Raw genomic sequence first — 19,189 nt, forward strand, 5'->3', positions numbered from 1 at the left:
ATTTCTGGAGTTTGCTGACTTGATCCCCATCCTTCATCACTAGCACTTTGCAGGGAAGGAGCTGAGCGTGGATCTTGACTCTGGATTGGCTGGGGCATGTAAAACCGGGGGAACGCTTGGCGTTGCTCAGGCTCAGCTCTGCCTAGACACATGTGAGGGCCAAGATCTGGTCTGTGTTTCATGAGCTCTCCCAGGATGAAGACCCAGCCAGGCTGTCTGAAGAAGGGGTGTTCTTGAGTAGGAGGGAAGTTCTGCTCCAATACGAAAAATCCAACAATAGCATAGTCCTTAAGAGCTTGATCTTTGAAGAGGGAGATCAGACCCATTTAAGGCATGAAAAATAAAGGAAACTCTTGAGTCCCTCCAGGGAAAATTCCAGTCGCCTGGCTAGCCTCAAGAAGTAGATGAGCACCCTGATAAGTAAGAAGGTAATAATAGCTTAAAACAATAGCCAAGAAAATTAGAGCCACAAACTAATCTTAAATGACGAGTTAATGGGTGCAGCACACCAACATGGCACATGTATACGTATGTAATAGACCTGCACGTTGTGCACATGTACCCTAAAACTTAAAGTATAATTAAAAAAAAGAAAATTAGAGCCACAAAATGTTTGTTTCCCTATAGAAACTACAGATAACATCTTAACATATGTCCCTGAGTTGTTTTGTAGAAACCCAGACCCGGCTAAATGGAAAATACCACCTGTTGGCTCGTAGATCTCAGATAAGGAGGAACTGAGGACTGAACTCTCACAACTGTTCTTTGTTCTAATTTTCTTCCTGAGGGACCAGGAGGCAGTCACACCCACAGGCCAGAGCAGAACATTCCTTTCTGCTGACCCAAGTTTGTAGCCAAAACTTAACCAATCACAAATCAGAAAATCTTTGGGTTTTTGTTTGTTTGAGACAGAGTCTCACTCTGCTGCCCAGGCTGGAGTGCAGTGGCACGATCTCAGCTCACTGAACCCTCTGCCTCCCAGGTTCAAGCGATTCTCATGCTTCAGCCCCCTGAGTAGCTGGGATTACAGGCGCACACCACCACGCCCAGATAATTTTTGTATTTTTAGTAGAGATGGTGTTTTGCCATGTTGGTCTGGCTGGTCTCAAATTCCTGGCCTCAAGTTATCCACCCACCTCAGCCTCCCAAAGCAGTGAGATTACAGGTGTGAACCACTGCAACTGGTCTCAAATCAGAAAATCTTTGAATTCATCTAATGGTCACCTATCCTGTGGGCCCTCACTTTGAGATGTTTTGCCTTTTTTGGCCAAACCAATACGTAGCCTCCATGTACTGTATGACCTTGCCTGCAACCTCTGCCTTCCCACCTTTAAAAACCCTTACACATATGCCATCAGGGAGATTAGGCTGTAAGCATCAGCTGCCTGATACTCTTGCTTGCTGCCTGCAATAAATGCCTCAACTTCTGTCTCACCAATGCTGATATCAGTGCTTGACTTTGATATGCTGGGTGGGTGGACCCAAATTTGGTTTGGTGACCCTTTGAGCTTAGATTCAAAATTCCAGTTTTGTCGCTCTGCAGTTTTGTGACCTTGAGCAAGTTACTTAACCTCTCCGAGCCTTGTTTGTCATGTGTAATGAAAAGAGCTATACTTACCTTGTGAGGTAGTCCTCAGGATTCAATGAGATAACAAGTACTCACTAAACAACACTTGTTATTACGAAAGAATCACTTTGTCTCTGAAGTGGGCAATTCAACCCATTTCTAGGAGATTTTAAACATGATTTTAGATATTTGGTGTGATTTTGTGAATGGGATTATGTTAATAGCTTTTGTGCTCCAGAATTTTCTTGAATAATAGGTTTTTGCAAAGTGCATTCCATGGAATACTCATTTGGGTGACGTTAATAGACCTCAAAAGCTGGGTGAATATTACAATGTTTACTTCATCTGTAACAAGCTGAGTGGCTACAGTACATATCTGAGAGGGAGCTCTAATTCTCAATATTTCCCAAACTTATTAGATCACAGACTTTTCTTTTAGTGAAGTGCATAATAAAACTTAAGTTCTTTGAAAAGTACTTTGAGAAATATTGCTTTAAAAAGAAAAAGATTGAGCCCTGTATCAGGGGAAATATCTAATATTATATTAAACAAAAAAGTCCCACTGAAGAAAATTATCTTCTTGTTCATAGGCCTTAGTTTAAGTATTGGGGCCAAAGGACGGATGACCATTTCAAATGATCCAGGCTAAGCAAGGAGGAGAGCTCAAAGTCTGATCTGGTGAGTAAGTTGTGAAGGGAATATGATGAAAAAGTGCACTTCTATTGCAAAGAAATCATGAGCTAGGTTTATACGCTATGCTGTGTATGGCCAATAGATTATAAATTCAACAGTCTCCCTGTCACAGCTATGGTAATGATGACTGTTTAGGCCTTAGGGGAGCTTTAGGGAGAGCCAATTTCATGCTTAAGTCACACTGACTTAAAAAGTGAAATATTTGAAATCATTGTTGAAATCACGTGGAGGTCGTCAGCAAGCAGGTGAGGTCGGAATGCCTATCATTTTCCTCAAGCTCACGTCCTCTCATTTTCTTATTTGCAGATCTATTTGGCTTAGAAAGTACACCTAGGGTTAGTCAAAAATCACCTCCTGATGTTCCTTTTAAAGGAAGCTTCCAAGTTGTTTGAATAGCTTCCAAGTTATTCATCGAGAAACAAAGCAAATTCAAAGATTATGTCCGTAGGCACAAACTGGATTTTAAGAAATGCTGGCTGCATAAACAATTGTTTTATAGAAAAGAATTTCTGTTCCTCTTTTCCCTCCCCTTCTCAATCCTATTTGTTTCAGACCTGGGTTCAAACACTAGCTGTAGAGGCTATAAGCTATTGGAGGCACATTTGAGCCTGAAATAAACTGAACCTCTTTTGCCTTGGTTTTCTCACTTGTAAATGGGGATTTTAATGCTTACCTCAAAGGTATGTTGCAAGGATCGAGGGACAGAAAGTGCAGCAAGTGGCCAATGAATAGAAGTCTGGTTTTCTGAGCATCCTTGCAGCTGCGGGCTTCAGTCTACCAGAGAATGTGAGGTGTTATTCTTCTAGGGCAGTGGTTAGAAAAGAAAATAAGTAGAAGTACTCTTTTCCTAATGCAACCATAGATGGATGACCAGAATTTGTAATCCATAAGGTAGAAGCTGCTGTGCCTGAGGAAATAGAAAGTGGGCAGAGGTGGAGGGGCAAGGTAGGGAGTGGAGTGGAGTGGAAGGTAGGGAGAGTTTGATCCTAGCCCGCACTGCTCCTCAGAGGTACTTTAGCCCCTTTGGAACAGTATTAGAAAATCATGGCTCTATCAACTCATGTCTGAAAATCAATTGCTATTTCAGAGCAGGAGGTGACCAATCTTGGAAATAAGGAAGGGAGAGAGGCAGCCAAGCCAGCAGCTCCTAGGATTAGTCACTTTGCCCGGAGCCAGCTCTTGGAAGTTCCCCAGGAGCTGTCCAGCCTTATGTCATGTCTGGTCAGCAGAGTCCCAAAGAAGCTTGTCATTCTCTAGGCATTTGTGCTTACATTCTGATGGGCCTAATAGCAGGGAGATGACATGGAGCCCAGGCAGAATGGCTGAGATTTCTACTGGTCGTGACCTCCATCTTCTCCTTCATACCTTTCCTACCTTTCTTTTTCCATGCATTCAACAGACATTTATTACCCAATAAGTGCCAGGTAGTAAGCCAGGACCTGGGGAGAGCAGATGAATAAGACACCGTCTCTGTCTCTCAGGAACTCTCAGATTCTTAGGGGCACTGTACATCCTAATAAACACAGTGCATCTCATGAATGTGTAAGTTTAAATTATTGATATAGGCACACACAGAGGGACTTCATTCCTCGCAGGTTCTATGGTATCTCATGTCCACTTTCCTTTCTTCCCCTGCTGCTCACACCATCCTTCCTTCATGGAATTTGGGGGGATGGTAGACTGAAAGTGGCCCTTCTGCATAATTCTTCTTGAAAATAAACATTTGCTCTCTTCTTAGAGGCTGACTATACTGAGAGCTACCACTTCTTGACTGCTTATTAGCCACTGGGTTATTGATAAGCCCTTTACATATGTTATATCATTTAATTGTATTGAATCTTCACCATAACACTTCAATGAAAATATTTTTCCAAATAAGGAAAAGTGAGACTCAAAGTAGTTGTATTAGTCTGCATTGCTATAAAGAACCACCTGAAACTGAGTAACTTATAAAGAAAAGAGGTGGGCCAGGTGCGGTGGCTCATGCCTATAATCCTAGCACTTTGGGAGGCCGAGGTGGGCAGACCACGAGGTCGGGAGTTAGAGACCAGCCTGGCCAACATGGTGAAACCCCGTGTCTACTAAACACACACACACAAACACACACACACACACACACAAATTAGTTGGGTGTGGTGGCGCACACCTGTAATCCTAGCTACTCAGGAGGCTGAGGCAGGAGGATTGCTTGAATCCTGGAGGTGGAGGTTGCAGTGAGCCAAGATCACACCACTGCACTCCAGCCTGAGTGACAGAGTGAGACTCCATCTCCAAAAAAAAAAAAAAAGAAAGAAAGAAAGATGTTTAACTGACTCACAGTTCCACAGGCCATACAGGAAGCATGGCTTGGGAGGCCTCAGGAAACTTACAATCATGGCAGAAGGGGAAGGAGGCATGTCTTACTTGGCTGGAGAAGGAGGAAGAGAGCTAAAGCGGGAGTGCTATACACTTTTAAACAACCAGATCTCATGAGAACTCTATCATGAGACAGCACTAGGGGGATGGTGCTAAACCATTAGAAACCACCCCCATGATCCAATCACCTCCCATCAGGCTCCACATCCAACACTGGGGATTACAATTCAACATGAGATTTGGGTGGGGACACAGAGCCAAACCATGTCAGTAGCAAAGAGATTTTCCCACACAGCTAAAAAAAAAAAAAAAATGGCAGAATCTGGATGTGTGCTTAGGTTTGTCTGATCCCCGGCACACTCCCCTATGCCATTTCTGATCTGCAAAGAACCTGATCCTGAAGCCTGATCCCAATATGATCCTAGAGCCAAGAGACAAGGCGTGAAGTAGCCACTTACTTTGTGTGCTTTCAAATCAGATATGGCAAGATTCTTTGAAAAATCAGTCATCTGGATTAAACAATGCCTAAGCATGGAAGGATTCTTACAGGAACTAAACCATTTCTTCATTTTGCTCCATGTTCTTTCTGTGGCTGTACCGAGTTTGTAGGTTAAGAGCAAGGCGTCAAAGCTTACTGAGTTTCTCTTTGACACTGAATTGACTGGTTGTCTCAAGAACAGGGAGTCATTGCCCTAGTCTCATCTCATAACATTTACGTTTCTTTCTTTCAGCTAATGGAGGTGGTGCTCCCTGCTCACTCCAGGAGACCACAGGACCTAGATGATAATCTGCATCCCTAATCCTAAAGGGAGCCTAAGAGCAGTAATGATGGCCCTCTATTTGCAATAGATCCATTGGAGATGATGGTGACAATGATAATTTTATAATTGCACTTTGTACTTCTTATCTCCTCCTGGAATCACAAAAGGATTTGTACATGTCCTTACTCAAAATAGATCCATTAGTTAAACTATTATAAGATCAAAAGGCTACAGATAAAATGCTGCCCATTGAGGCCCAGAGGGGAGAGAGCCAAGTGGACTTAGAAATCCCCAGCCCGGAGCGGTGGCTCATGCCTGTAATCCCAGCACTTTGGGAGGCCAAGGCAGGTGGATTACCCTGAGGTCAGGAGTTTGAGACCAGCCTGGCCAACATGGTGAAACCCTGTCTCTACTAAAAGTACAAAAATTAGCTGGGTGTGGTGGTGGGCACCTGTATTCCCAGCTACTCGGGAGGCTGAGGCAGGAGAATCACTTGAACCCAGGAGGCGGAGGTTGCAGTAAGCCAAGATCGTGCCACTGCACTCCAGCCTAGGTGACAGAGTGAGACTCTGTCTCAAAAAAAAAAAAAAAAAAATCCCCATATCCCCATTCACTGTCCTTTTCTCCAGAAAAAACCCCATTTCATATAACTGTCTAAATGACGGTTTAAGGTCTACACAAGATTGTGAAGTGAACCTGCAGGATTAGGAGGGTAAGGATTCCCACCTAGGTGGCCTCACTTGCTCTGCCATACCTGGGTAGGATCCCAGCCTGCTTCTGTGATTGTCAGGAGGCACCAAAAAGGCTACCCTAGGTTTTCTGTCATTCGGCTCAAACATTTCCTCTGCTGGGCAAGTGTGGAAAAGAGGCATTAAACTGGTGCTCCCACAACTGAAAAGAAAGCAATTCTCTTTCGGTTGTTGTTCCTTCCTCTTTGGACTCTTTTCTTCCATTCCAGCCTATCCCCTTCTTGGAAAAGCTGCTCTACCAATAGCAGTGAAGAAACAGCCCTGTGTACCTGATATGCTACCCTGGGCACCGGCGATCGGACCAGGGATAGACACCTGAACTGATCTGCGCAGATGCCCTCTTCTGGCCATTGAGAATTGACAGCATCAGGCATCTAGAACATAATAGTATTTTTACATTCTGCAGGGACATCCACCAGGCTGAGGGGGACCAATTTTATTTTAAAAATGTATCCTAAACTTGGCCGGGCATGGTGGCTCATGCCTGTAATCCCAGCACTTTGAGAGGCCAAGGTGGCCACTTGAGGTCAGGAGTTTGAGACCAGCCTGGCCAACGTGGTGAAATCCTGTGTCTATTAAAAAATACAAAAATTAGCCAGATGTGGTGGTGTGTACCTGTAATCCCAGCTGCCGGGAAGGCTGAGGCAGGAGAATTGCTTGGACTGGGGAGGTGGAGGTTGCAGTGAGCTGAGATCATGCCACTGCATTCCAGCCTGGCCAACAAGAGCAAAATTCCATCTCAAAAAAAAAAAAAAAAAAAAAATTATCCCAAACTTGGAAGTAAAAATAGGATGACTGCACGTCTTTCTAATGCCATACTGGAAGGTTGCCTAACAAACCACCAAAGCTTTTTTTAACTCTCTAAGGGAATGAACTTTTGTTTGACTTACTATTTACTATTGATTAGGGCCCAGACTCTGCCAAGTTACATGTTAATTTTTGCTTGGTAGAGATACAAATGATTTTTGTCCTGTAAAAAGATTTTATTGCTCTACAGGACATTAACGAGTGAGGTTTCCAAATTAGCAAACTTATGTCAGCATGCTGTTTCTGATAGTCTATCCAAATCTTTCTCCTTCCAATTCTCTTTTCAAACAGCTTTACCATCCTCTGGTTCTTTCTTTTGTGAAGTAAACAGATCTTTACACACACTCCCTATAGACTTATATAAGAATCATGTTTTCACTTTTTGAAAATGATGCTTTGACAGTTCCACTGAACAGGCTGGGGAAAATTTTATGAGAATTGTTGGATCCTGGTCAGAAGCAAAAAGATAAAACCAGGCTACCCTCTATCATGGCTGATCTGAGGTTCATTCCCAGAAATGAGGGTCTTAGATCAGGGTCAAATATGTGGGTGGGGTGGGCTCAATTGCTGAGATACCCATCTCATGAGGAAGGATGGGACCCATATTATTGGAAACAAAACAGGAAGAATGAGAGTGAAAAGATTAATCCTTTCACTAAATTGGGAAAACAGTAGAAAGTGTTGTTGGATAAAGAAGGAACTTTAGCACAATGAGCAGAGACCAGATGGTAAATGTTCCTTATCCAGTAATCTCTGATGAAAGGCCAGTGCTCACATCATTAGTAATGTCCAGAACTAATAATATCAGTAGTAGTAATACTCACAATATAAATAAGTAGCTCTCATGTTTTGATTGCCAATAGTGCTAGCAACCTTACATATATCACTCTGTTTACCCCAGCCCTGTTAATTGGTACTATGATGAAGAAAGAGACTCAAAGAAAATAAATGACTCACTCGCGTATTTTTACACAGCTAGAATTGCTACAGAAAGGATTAAAGCCAAGTCTATCCAACTCCACAGTCTATGTCCCTCCCTCCCTCCCTCCCTCCCTTCCTTCCTTACTTGCTCCTTCCCTCCCTCCCTTTCTGCCTGCCTCCCTTTCTGCCTCTCTCCCTCTCTCCCTCCCTCCCTCCCTATCTCAAACATCTATTGAGTGTCTACCATGTGCCAGGTACTGTGTCAGGCTCTTGGGATACAGCAATAAGCCAAGTCCTTGCTTTCAGAGAGTTTACATTCCAGTGAGAGGGACACAGAAACAAATGTATCTCTACAGCAGCAAATGCTATGAAGAAAATCAGCTTCATTTTTATTGTTTCACGCGCATCATGCAGGTTTCCCACAGCCCATCACCCCCCGCTCCACCCCCCACCCAATGTAGTGCTTTCCTCTGTCCTGGAGAAGCAGAAGGACTTCACAGCAACATCTGCAGTCCCTTTGTTTCAGCGACTTTGGCACAGAGAAGCGGACACAGTGGCAGACAAAGCTGCTGGAAGCTGTCAGGCTACTGGCAGCCAAAAGCTTAATCACACGTTCCAAAGGCAGTGTGTGTGTGATGTTGCATCTCTGGCCCTGGAAGGGAGACAGGGGTCACCTTCTTGGGAGTCAGAGTTGGCCCCTCAGCTCCCAGGGGTGCAGCTGAGCAGCTTCAGAGGACTGACTGCAGAGACCAGGAAGGGGCCATTCACTCTGATGGGAATTGGGAATCATTGATGCTTGAGCAGCAGCTGAGTTAAAATTCATGCTAGGAAATCAGCATTCACATGTGTACATATTTAAGTCAGGATCTCCGTGAAGAGGGCATGACAGCAGTGAAAACAGGTGCCAGACCTGAAGCAGGCTACCTTATGGTTGCTGCTTCACCTGTTGCTCTACACACACACACACGATTCCAGAATCTTGTGGGACAGTAGCAATTTAAAGGCTCTGCCTGAAAAGCACTTGCTTAAAGTGTTGGGAATTTTTTGTTGGATTGTTGTTTCATTCATAGGGCTTCTAAATTTCACTTCTGCATTTTAACCATTTCAAGGAATTCCCCCTGATTTTGAGTGTGAATGGGTACAAAAGCCCAGGGGTTGTTCACCAAAAGCCTGGAGTATTCAGGTGAAAGGCTGTTCTGCAGGGAAGGAGGGAAAGCGAGCAGGGTGAGATGGACGGTCAACCTTGAAAGGCCTTACACAGTCCCTGCCAGGATAATCTTTGCCTCTCCCTTCTACTGGGGAAAAGTCTGGATTGCTAAGACCAGGGTCTCTATAGTGGCATCTCCAACACTCAGCCCCAGCTTCACATCTGGGTTCCTGTTTTTTCATTTGCTCATGCGCCTCAGTGGTATCATCTGACTCAGCTCCTTTCCCTCTTGTTGGGCCAATACTTACAGCGGGTCTCCTGATGAAGCTGAGGTCATAGGTTCCTGAGCCCAATTATCACCATGCTGACCGCACCACTAGCCTGGCTCCCTGTAGTTGCAAACTTGGCTGCACATTGGAATTCCTAGGGAGAGTTTTAAAAATCCCAATGACCAGGCTGCAATGAAATCAGAATCTCAGCGGTGGAATAGGACCGGTAATTTACAGAATCTCTCCAGCTGATTCCAATATTCAGACAAGTTAGAGCACCAGTGCCCTCAGTCCTGAGAGTGAGGGCTGGTCTTGTAAATCCATTCACACAGATGGAAGTGCATCCTCACAGGGGTCAGGCCTCACACAACATCAGGCACGTTGGTAGGCCTATGCCTAAGTTTCTGTGCAATGAATGCATGCCTTACTGGTGATGGGTCAAGAGCAAGGTGTTCAGGGGAAAGACTACCCTGCCTTGGTGCCTAGCATGAGACATGTATCCAGGACCATGTTTTTATTCCCATCTTATGGATGAGAAAACTGAGGCTCAGAAAGGGTAGGCAAAATCCCCTAGCTCACCCGGCTGGAAGGGGGCAGAACTTCCCTGTACGTGCTGAGAACACCACTGTTCGAGAGAGGGGAAACCTCTGCAAATTTCACTCTATGTTCAGTGGGTGACTTGCCAAAATGACTTGCCAAAGCCCTTTAGGGCCAATAAATTAGAGCGTTTGCATCAAATTTCCATGCAGAAGAGCCAACTCAAAACCTTAGATCCAATTCCATTGGTTCTCATAGCTCTGAAGTGGACAGATGCTAGTAATAAATCCTACAGGCTGATGGCAGGACTTTGATATATAGTATTAACTCTGATCTGATCTGCCCTTGGTGGTGGTCTGACTCAAGACAGATGGAATATTAAAACAGTAGTAACCCTTTTAAAAGTTATATGCACTTTTGCCCAGATATCAAGGGTCTCTGGCTGAGTCAGCCTTCAGAAGCAATTGTGCAGATTAAGTGATGTTGAACCATGAGAAAGTATCTTCCCTCTTAGCAAATCAAGGGTCCATGGGATGGAGAGAAAGGAGGGAATAGACTTTGTCACTTGGGCTGTACTGACCCCAGTGGTGATGTCTTCCCTTTGATTGGTGGTGTTGGGACAGCAAGGCAGTCATCATTTAGCCCACTAGTGCTAAGGTGGAAGGCAGCTGCAGTGCTGTGGTCTGGCATCCCCAGGCAAAGACAAGAGGATGGGCCCTGCAGAGTATTTTGGGTTAGAAACAAGCTGAGTGAACTGAGTGTTTCTTCAGGGAGCGCACTACAGATGAGCCAACAAATCCACGACAGTGGGGAGTGAGGTGAGGCAGGGACACAAATCCACGGCTGACTCAGTCAGCACATTCCCACCTCCCCAGCATAGAAAACCACAGGGACAAACTGACCAGAAACCTATTCATCCGTGGGTCTATCCCGTGCCTTGATCAGTCTTCCTAAATCCCACCTTTGCCAAAGTCACTCCAGTCTGTGAATTTTCCATGACTTCCTGATGCATACGGAAAGATGTTCAGACTCCCAATCTAAGGTCTAATGCTCTCCAGAATTCCATCTTTCCCTACCTTCCTGGAATCATTTCCCCTTGACTTGCCATCTACCTGGGCAAGCTGGAATGGCTGCTTTGGCTGTTTTCTGAAAATGCCCTGAGGTGTCTCTGCCCCAAGCCTGTCTCCTCTGCCCCCAGAGCTGCCCAGGACCCTGCTTCCTGCAGAGACCAGCGCACGGTCTTCTTGTCAGTGGTCATCTAACAGTGATCTTGTAAAAGCAGAGCAAGTTCCAATCTTATTTATAGCATTCAGCAGTTTTTTAAAATTAATTAATTAATTTTTTTAGAGCTGGTGTCTTGCTCTGTTGCCCAAGTTTGAGTGCAATGGCTCAATCATAGCTTCATTGCAGCCTTGAACTCCTGGGCCCTAGTGATCCTCCTCTTTCAGCCTCCTGAGTAGCTGGGACCACAGGCATGCACCACCATGCCCACCTAAACACAGTCTACCTTTACGTGTGCATGTGTCCATCCATCATCAGATGTTCATGGAAGGTAGGGCAGAAACATTTTGAAAAATAATTTTTCCCTTTGAAGAGTAATCTTAATGATAACCTAGTAGGCGCTCAGATACATCAGGTTGATTCACTTCCTATGGCTGTGTAACAAATTACCACAAACTTGGTGATTTAGAGCAATGCCCATTTATTATCTCGGGGTTTCTATAGGTCAGAAGTTTGGGTGTTGCATGGCTGGATTGTCTGTTTAGGATGTCACAGGGCTGAGATCGGGGTAGCCAAGGTTGCTTCTCATCTGGGGCTCCAAGTCCTCTTTGCAAGCTCACTGGTTGTCAGTAGAATTCAGTTCCTGTGGTTGTAGGACTGAGGTCCCCATATTCTTCTTGCTGTTTGTCAGTCTGGGGTGCTCCCAGTTCCTCAAGGCCACTCTCAGGTTGTTGACACAGGGTGCCAACATCTATCTTCAAAATCAGTAGGAGGATTTCTCTTGTACTGCATCTCTTTTGCATCTCTGACATTCTCAGTCTCTGACTTCTAGATCCAGATTTAAAGGGTTCATTTGATTCTGTCAGACCCACTCAGGACAATTATTTTGTTGTGCGTCCCTTTTTCTGGGAAATGGGTCCACCAGTTTTATCAGGTTCTCAAAAGGGTCTGGGAATGTTCACCCATCACAGACATCCACACCAGGCCAGTTAAGTCAGAACTGCTGGAGATTCCACATTCTCCTGGGCAGCCTGGATGGAGAACCACCTATGTGGAAGGAACACTGGGCTCCAAAGATAAGGGACCTTGTGTTTTATCTCATTACCAGTGTCTATTGGCTCTGAGACCTTGCAGAAATCACTCAACTTCTCAGGGCCTCATTTGCAAACACGGATGATAATAGTAAGCTCCATCTCTCATGGTTGTTAGGAGGATTAAAAGTCTATAAAGATGCTTTGCAAGCTCTGAAGTATTAGCCAACCATCTTGTCAGTGTGAAGACACACTGAAAAGTGGGTGGGACACAGCATTTTAAGTGAAAAAGAAGGGAGAAACTTATCTTTATCAAAGTTAAATATTAGATACTGAGTACTTTGTAAAGTCTGTTGCTGCTGGGGATCAGGCAAATTGTTATAACCTTCCTGGAAGGCAATTTCCCATAATTATCAGCAGTTTAAAGAATATCCAAGCCATTTGACCCTAAGATAATATTTCTAGGGATTTCTCTTAAGGATTTAATCAAGGACACATACACAGATTATAGCAGTTCAAAATTGGAACCCATCTATTTAACAATAAGGGATTGTTTAATTACACATGAAATATTATTTAAACATGAACATTATATTGCCTTTAAATATTTGACATGGAAAGAAGCTTATAACTCAGTCCTATTTCCTTATCAATTTCTATCAACAAGGGGCAGGAGGTGTCACCTCCTTGGGAGTCAGAGTTGGCCCCTCAGGTAGGTGTTTGGAGCTTCCAGGTAGGTGCTAGGGACAAAGTGTGGATGGGGCACCTGCTGGACCTGTGGCGAGGTCGTCAGGGATTGCTATTGGCCTCAGCAAGGGAGTGAGGCTGACCAGTTCTCAGCTGCATTTCAGAGAAGGATGAAATGCCCTAATCAGAAGTCAGCTCCCCGCATGACCCTGGAGGGAATTCTGCCCACTCACAGACTCTTTCTTATTCTGGGCCTCTGCTGTTATCTGGGTATTGCTCCCTGTCACAGTCAGTTTGGGGACTGATCCTCCAGGAAGGTCCTGGGACCTCTCGGCGGGCTGAATGCTTCTCCTTTGTGACTCCCCTGCCATGGCGGTTGTGCCCCTTCTTACCTTCTACAGACATGACTTTTCATGGGCCTCTTCCTTTCTCCCCACCAGTAAATCACCACACTTCAAAGGCAGGAACTGTCTCTATTTCATCTTAGTATCCTACGGGCCTGGCCCAGAATAGATGCTCCGAAAAACTTGTCCTGAACTGAATGGGCATGAAGCCGGGGCCTGTTGCACTGTGTTGTTGTGGAGCGGGGTGATTTCCAACCACACTGGGAGCCATCTCCCTCTCTCATTCCAAGGGAAGAGTCAACAGCACAGATGGGCACATCCCAATGTCAGGAGCTGACACTGTGATCAAAGAAAATCATTTGCATTGCTCCTGTAAACGAAAAGAGTCAAACTCAGTAAAATATTTGAAGAGATGTATTCTGAGCCAAATATGAGTGACCATGGCCCTTGCCATAGCCCTCAGGAGGGCCTGAGAACATGTGTCCAAGGTGGTCGGGGTACAGCTTGGTTTTATGCATTTTAGAAAGGCATGAGACATCAATCAAGGACATTTAAGAAATACACTGGTTTGGTCCAGAAAGGTGGAACCAAAGCAGGAGGAGAGGGGTACTTCCAGGCTATAGGTAAATTTCAGTGAGTTTGTCTAAAGACCTGGGATCCATAGAAAGGAAATTTTCAAGTTAAGATAAAAGATGGTGGAGACCAAGGTTCTTCTGAAGTCTTATAGAGGCTGTCTTCAGAGACAATAGATGACAAATGTTTGCTATTCAGATCTTTAAAAGGTGCTAGACTTGGCCAGGCATGGTGGGTCACGTTTGTAATCCCAGCACTTTGGGAGGCCCAGGGGGGTGTGGATCACAAGGGCAGGAGTTTGAGACCATCCTGGCCAATGTGGTTAAACCTCATCTCTACTAAAAATATAAAAATTAGCTGTGTGTGGTGGCGGGCATCTGTAGTCCCAGCTACTCAGGAGGCTGAAGCAGGAGAATCTCTTGAACCCGAGAGGCAGAGGTTGCAGTGAGCCAAGATCATGTCACTGCACTCCAGCCTGGGTGACAGAGTGAGACTCCGTCTCAAAAAAAAAAAAAAAAAAAAAAAGTGCTAGACTTTTAGTTAATCTCTTTAGGATTGGGAGGGCCTGGAAGAAAAATATCTAGCTATGTTAATAAAGATTCTTTACAGATACAAATTTTCCCCCACAAAGGACAGATTTGCAGGGCCATTTCAAGATATGGACAAAAAAGCCCATGTTTTGGGGTAAAATATTTTGATTTTCTTCCTTGTCTCATAATGTTATGACAGAGTCAGGTTGGAAAGTAAGTCACGATATATAGGGTTAAATAAAATCCATCTGCTGAGAATTTATGGTTTGTAGGGCATCACTCCCCAGACCCTTTAGATAGGGAATTTGGGTAAGATAAAAAAAAAAAATCAGAGCTTAGTCCTCACTTGCAAGGGTGCCCCTGTCTTCCTCTACTCTCCATCCCCAAGCTGGGCTGGGATTTCTTGAGCCAGATGAGTTGAAGATGCTGCAAAGTTAAAATGGCCTTGCCTTCCTGTGCAGTCAGGTGGAGCACCCTCTTCCGTCATCTGGGCCTGCTGAGCAGGGTCTCACTGATCCCCACACTGTGTGTCCCTTAGACCTTTCCTGAGACCCAGCCTTTCCCCCAGTGGAAGGGAGAATTATTTGAAAAGTGTGGGGTTTGGTGTCAGACAGACTGGGACCCAGGTCTAGGCTACTGAACCAGTGAGCTTTGTGGCTTTGTGCATGCTATTTAGACACTCTGAGTTTTAATTTCCTAATCTCTAATTGCCAGATAGGTTAGTTGGGAGGAACAGCTTAGATTGACCTATGAAAACGTTTGTAGACTCGGAAGTGTTCACATGGCACTTTGGATCAAATCGTTGTTCCTGCTGCTTCAAACTGCTGTGTGATGAGTTTCCAAAAATCATTGCCTGTGATCTGCAGGCTCATTGTATGTCACAAATCACCAGATGTGACATTCCATTCCATGCTTGCTTCTGTAGTCCTGTTCTAAGCTCTGGCCTAATATTCTTCCCGCCCACGGAGCTCTTGCCACTGCCTCACTGCAGAGACTGGAACCCCGTCCTTTAACTCCCAGCTCAGAGTGTAGGGAAGTGTTTCTCAAAGTATTCTCTGTGTTATCTGCTTCCAAATTGCCTGGATATTGGTTAAAAACCAAACCTCTGGTTCCTCTTCCAGACTTAAGGATGAGAATTGGCTGTGGGAATGAGTGGGAATCTACGCTGTTGTAAAGTTCCCCACGGGGATCTCCTACATCTTAAGGCTCAAAGACCATGGACCTAGCCCCTGGATACTGGGCATAGGCGTCTCAGATGCTGTCTGTTTCTTCACTTCCCTGACTGGCCTGGGCTCTGGGGTTGGGCCCTCCCCATTTCTGGATTTGTGATACTTGTCTCATATCCCCTTTCATCATAGTGTGCTTTTGCTTACAAGTGAACAAAAACCCAATCCAAAATGATTTAAACAAAAAGAGCACTTATTGTAAAAGTTCAGAATAACCTGCCTTCAGGCATGGCTTGATCCAGGGGCGCACACTGTGTTACCAGGAGGCAGTTTCTCTCTGCCTCCTCACTTGGCTACATTTTTCTCTCACTTGTGCATCCTGAGCCATTCACAGAGCTCAGGAGGATGAGTGCTCTGATGGAGCAGGGTAGGGTGGTGGTTAGTGCCATCAAAAATAGAATGAGATAATGATATGGCTCAGATGACTGGAGGAACACCAGGGTTCTTGGTCAAGCACACGTTTGGATAAAATGACACGGACACACCTGGAGTGGTTTTAAGGAGTGAAAAGTTTAATATACAAGAAAGAAGGAAGGAAGAAGAAAACAGCTCCCCAGTACAGAGACAGCGGGAGAGGGGATTTGAACAGGAGAAAACCCTGGTGGGGAGAGGGGATGTAGGGGGAGGGTGTGTGTGTGGTGTAATCAGCTAGTTATATGAGGAGGCTGGAGGAGGCGGTGCTGGCTTGCATAGGGCTCAGAGGATTGGTTTGACCAGGCATGTCATTCACATAGCCTGTGAAAAAACTGGCCCTCCCACTCTAGCCTTTTAAGATGCAAATACAGGGCGCCATGATGTTCTACACACGTAGGGATATGTGGGGGCGGCCGTGTTGCCAGCCACCTGTTGGGGCAAGGAAGAAAGCTGGAATCTCCATGTTTGGGTGGACTCAGTTTCCAGTGGCCTGCGTTTGCATATCAAAGCTTGCCGGTGGCTCTTAGAGCTGGGGCTCTCCTGTTAGACAAGAAAGGTTTCTAGACCTGCTTTTAAAGAAACAAAAACTTCCCAAGGACCTCTTTTCCTCTCTATCTGCCTAAAATAATTTCTTAATAACTCCTATAACAATAAGGGCGTGGTCCATTCCCACATGTAAATTGAGGCTTTTCCCGGAAATAGGGTGAATAGATGCTGAGTTACCCCAGTCAGCAAATGTCCATTTATCTCATTTGTGAACTCTGGACTCTGCACAGAGACTGTGGTGACACAGGCTGTCCTGTGACCCTGTGGCTGGGTCAGCTCCTGTGTCTGCGACAGGATGCCCTGAGTCCCCACGGATTCCTCAACCCCACACCCTGTCCTACTCTTAGCCAAGTCAGCCATGCCCCTCTGAGGGCTACACTGCTTCTATAGGCCTGGCTTCCTAAGTACCTTTCATTATCACCCGGGCTCATACCCAGAAGCAAAACAGAAATTTCTTTTGAGATCCAGGGTGGGAAATGATCAGTTGAATTGAGTTGTAACCAAAGGTGAGGAAACGTCTTTTATGAAAACCCATGGTGATTTCAGTCACATTTTCCAAGCTCAGGATAATTTACCCCCTACCAGGGTGCACTGCAGAAGGTCTGGCTGGAAGGCCCCGAGCGCAGGAGTTGATTTCTAGCTGCTAAGAGGCTGCGCTTTGTTCCCGAAGGAGAAAGCTGCAGGTTAAGAGAACATTCCCCACCTTGCCAGGGGTGACAAAGCAGGGGACTGCTTGAGGGCTGACACTGGAGTTAGAGATAATGAAAGGAGAGGAGCAAGAAGAAGCCAGGGCCTGGCTCTGCATCTCACTGCATTGGTGGGGAGAGGAGCCGTTCACCTTCTCACCTTTCACCTGTTGTTGGGCTGAGACAAATTTTCAGAGAGCAACGCCTCCTGGACCAGAGGCTCTTCCCCACAGGGCAAATGTAATTAGATGAGAGAAAAACAAAGCTCTGAAACCCTAATTAGGTGCAAAGCCCTCAGGCTTTATACATCTAAACAGCTAAGGAACAGAGGATAAGATTCTCCAGTAGGCACTCCTTCGCCAGTCCTGGCTGAGCTAATGGTGAAAGTGAGAGCTGTGCCACAGATCCCATGGTTGGCTTTTTGTTGTTGTTGTTGTTTGAGACGGAGTTTCACTCACCACCAAGGCTGGAGTGCAGTGGTGCAATCTTCGCTCACCACAATCTCCGCCTCCTGGGTTCAAGTGATTCTCCTGCCTCAGCCTCCCGAGTAGCTGGGACTACCAGCGCCCAACACCATGCCTGGCTAATATTTTGTGGTTTTAATAGAGACGGAGTTTCACCATGTTGACCAGGCTGGTCTTGAACTCCGGACCTCAGGTGATCCGCCCACCTCAGCCTCCCAAAGTGCTGGGATTACAGGCGTGAGCCATTGCACCTGGCCCCGTGGTTGGCTTTTACTCCTTCCATTCTGCCACCCTGAAGCCGATCCTCTGGAATTTGTTTGTTTTTGGCATGTCCAGAAATGAAGGTCTATCAGTTCTTGAAATTGGATTGTTTTAAGTAACTGATGTGCCGGGATGACAGTGAAGAAGACAAGATAGGGATTCCTCTTCCTAAACTTTAGGGCCTGAAGGGACTCCTTATCGACAGCAGACGGGATTTTTAATTTCACTCTGGGATGGAGGAAGTGGAGAGGTGATCCAGGCTGGATTGAAATCTCTCAAGCCTGGGAGATTTTGCCCAAAGACTTGTGACATGGGAACAGCAGAAACATTGGGAAAATTGGACTTTCAGGTCAGCATTCTGGGAATTTGCCCAGTCTTCCCAGGGTGGGATCATCTGGCCCCAGTTATGGGAATAATTCCACATAAATAGAAGATGACTTGGGAAGTCAGGGCAGAGGTGGAGGACCACTGTTCTGATCAGCCTCCTTCAACCTCACAGTGGGGTTGGTCTTAGATGGTGCCCAGGAACCTGCCAGTAGTGGCACTTTGATGGCACAAAGATCGTGGGTGCAGGGACCCAGCTTTGCTTCCTATTCATGTCTCCCTAGCCACTGAAAAACGGAATATCTGTGAGAAATATCTTAGAGGGCTGCCTTTGGTCCTTTTGACAGAGAACCAATATCGGTTATGAACAATCGGGCCACATCTGGTGTGCGGAAAAATGAATATTTTAATAGTGCTTCATAGGGTATCGTAGCATCTTATAAAAAGTGGCCCATCAAATTATTGACTCAATCATTTAAAATGCATCAGCAGAGGATGCCTATCAGACTAAGACATCCGTGTTTCTGATCCAGTGAAAAGGGTCCAGGTAAGGAACACATATTAAGCCTCTTGGCATCCTTGTGTGAGCACAGGGCATGACGTGGCCGTCAGTATCATTGTTTTCTTTGAGTTTTTGCTTGAGTGCTGAGATGTGTGAGCGATGGAAGATCCTTGTTTGCTTCTAGTCCTGACCTACACTGTCCATTAGGGAAATAATTTGTTTTCTTGAACCCATCATATGAATTATTTTGTTTTTAATCAATAGAAACAAATAGTCTTTATTTAACTAACAGAAAAAATTCCAATGAGGCCAGGCCACAAAGGGGTTTCTGTAAATGTCATATCATTTCTGTTCTGTCCCCTCAGCTAAGGGTATATAAAGTTCAGGCTACCTGCAGGGGCTTTTGCCTACTTAAATAGTATTACTTAGAGATGAGCTAGTACTTTGTTTTAAAAGTAATTTTTTTTTTTTTTTTTTGAGACGGAGTTTCGCTCTTGTCGCCCAGTCTGGAGTGCAATGGTGCAATCTCGGCTCACTGCAAGCTCTGCCTCCCGGGTTCAAGAGATTCTCCTGC

General features: G+C 45.3%; 1 long non-coding RNA gene across 1 annotated transcript; it reads left to right on the top strand.

Moving 5' to 3' along the window:
• Positions 1 to 2,154: 2,154 nt before the first annotated feature.
• Positions 2,155 to 3,792, top strand: LOC129030147 (uncharacterized). Its single transcript, XR_008500568.1, has 3 exons — positions 2,155 to 2,245; positions 2,941 to 3,205; positions 3,348 to 3,792. It is a non-coding gene; the product is annotated as an uncharacterized LOC129030147 (long non-coding RNA).
• Positions 3,793 to 19,189: the final 15,397 nt, after the last annotated feature.

Source organism: Pongo pygmaeus, chromosome 1 (assembly GCF_028885625.2).
Source record: "Pongo pygmaeus isolate AG05252 chromosome 1, NHGRI_mPonPyg2-v2.0_pri, whole genome shotgun sequence".
Classification (NCBI taxonomy): Eukaryota; Metazoa; Chordata; class Mammalia; order Primates; family Hominidae; genus Pongo; species Pongo pygmaeus.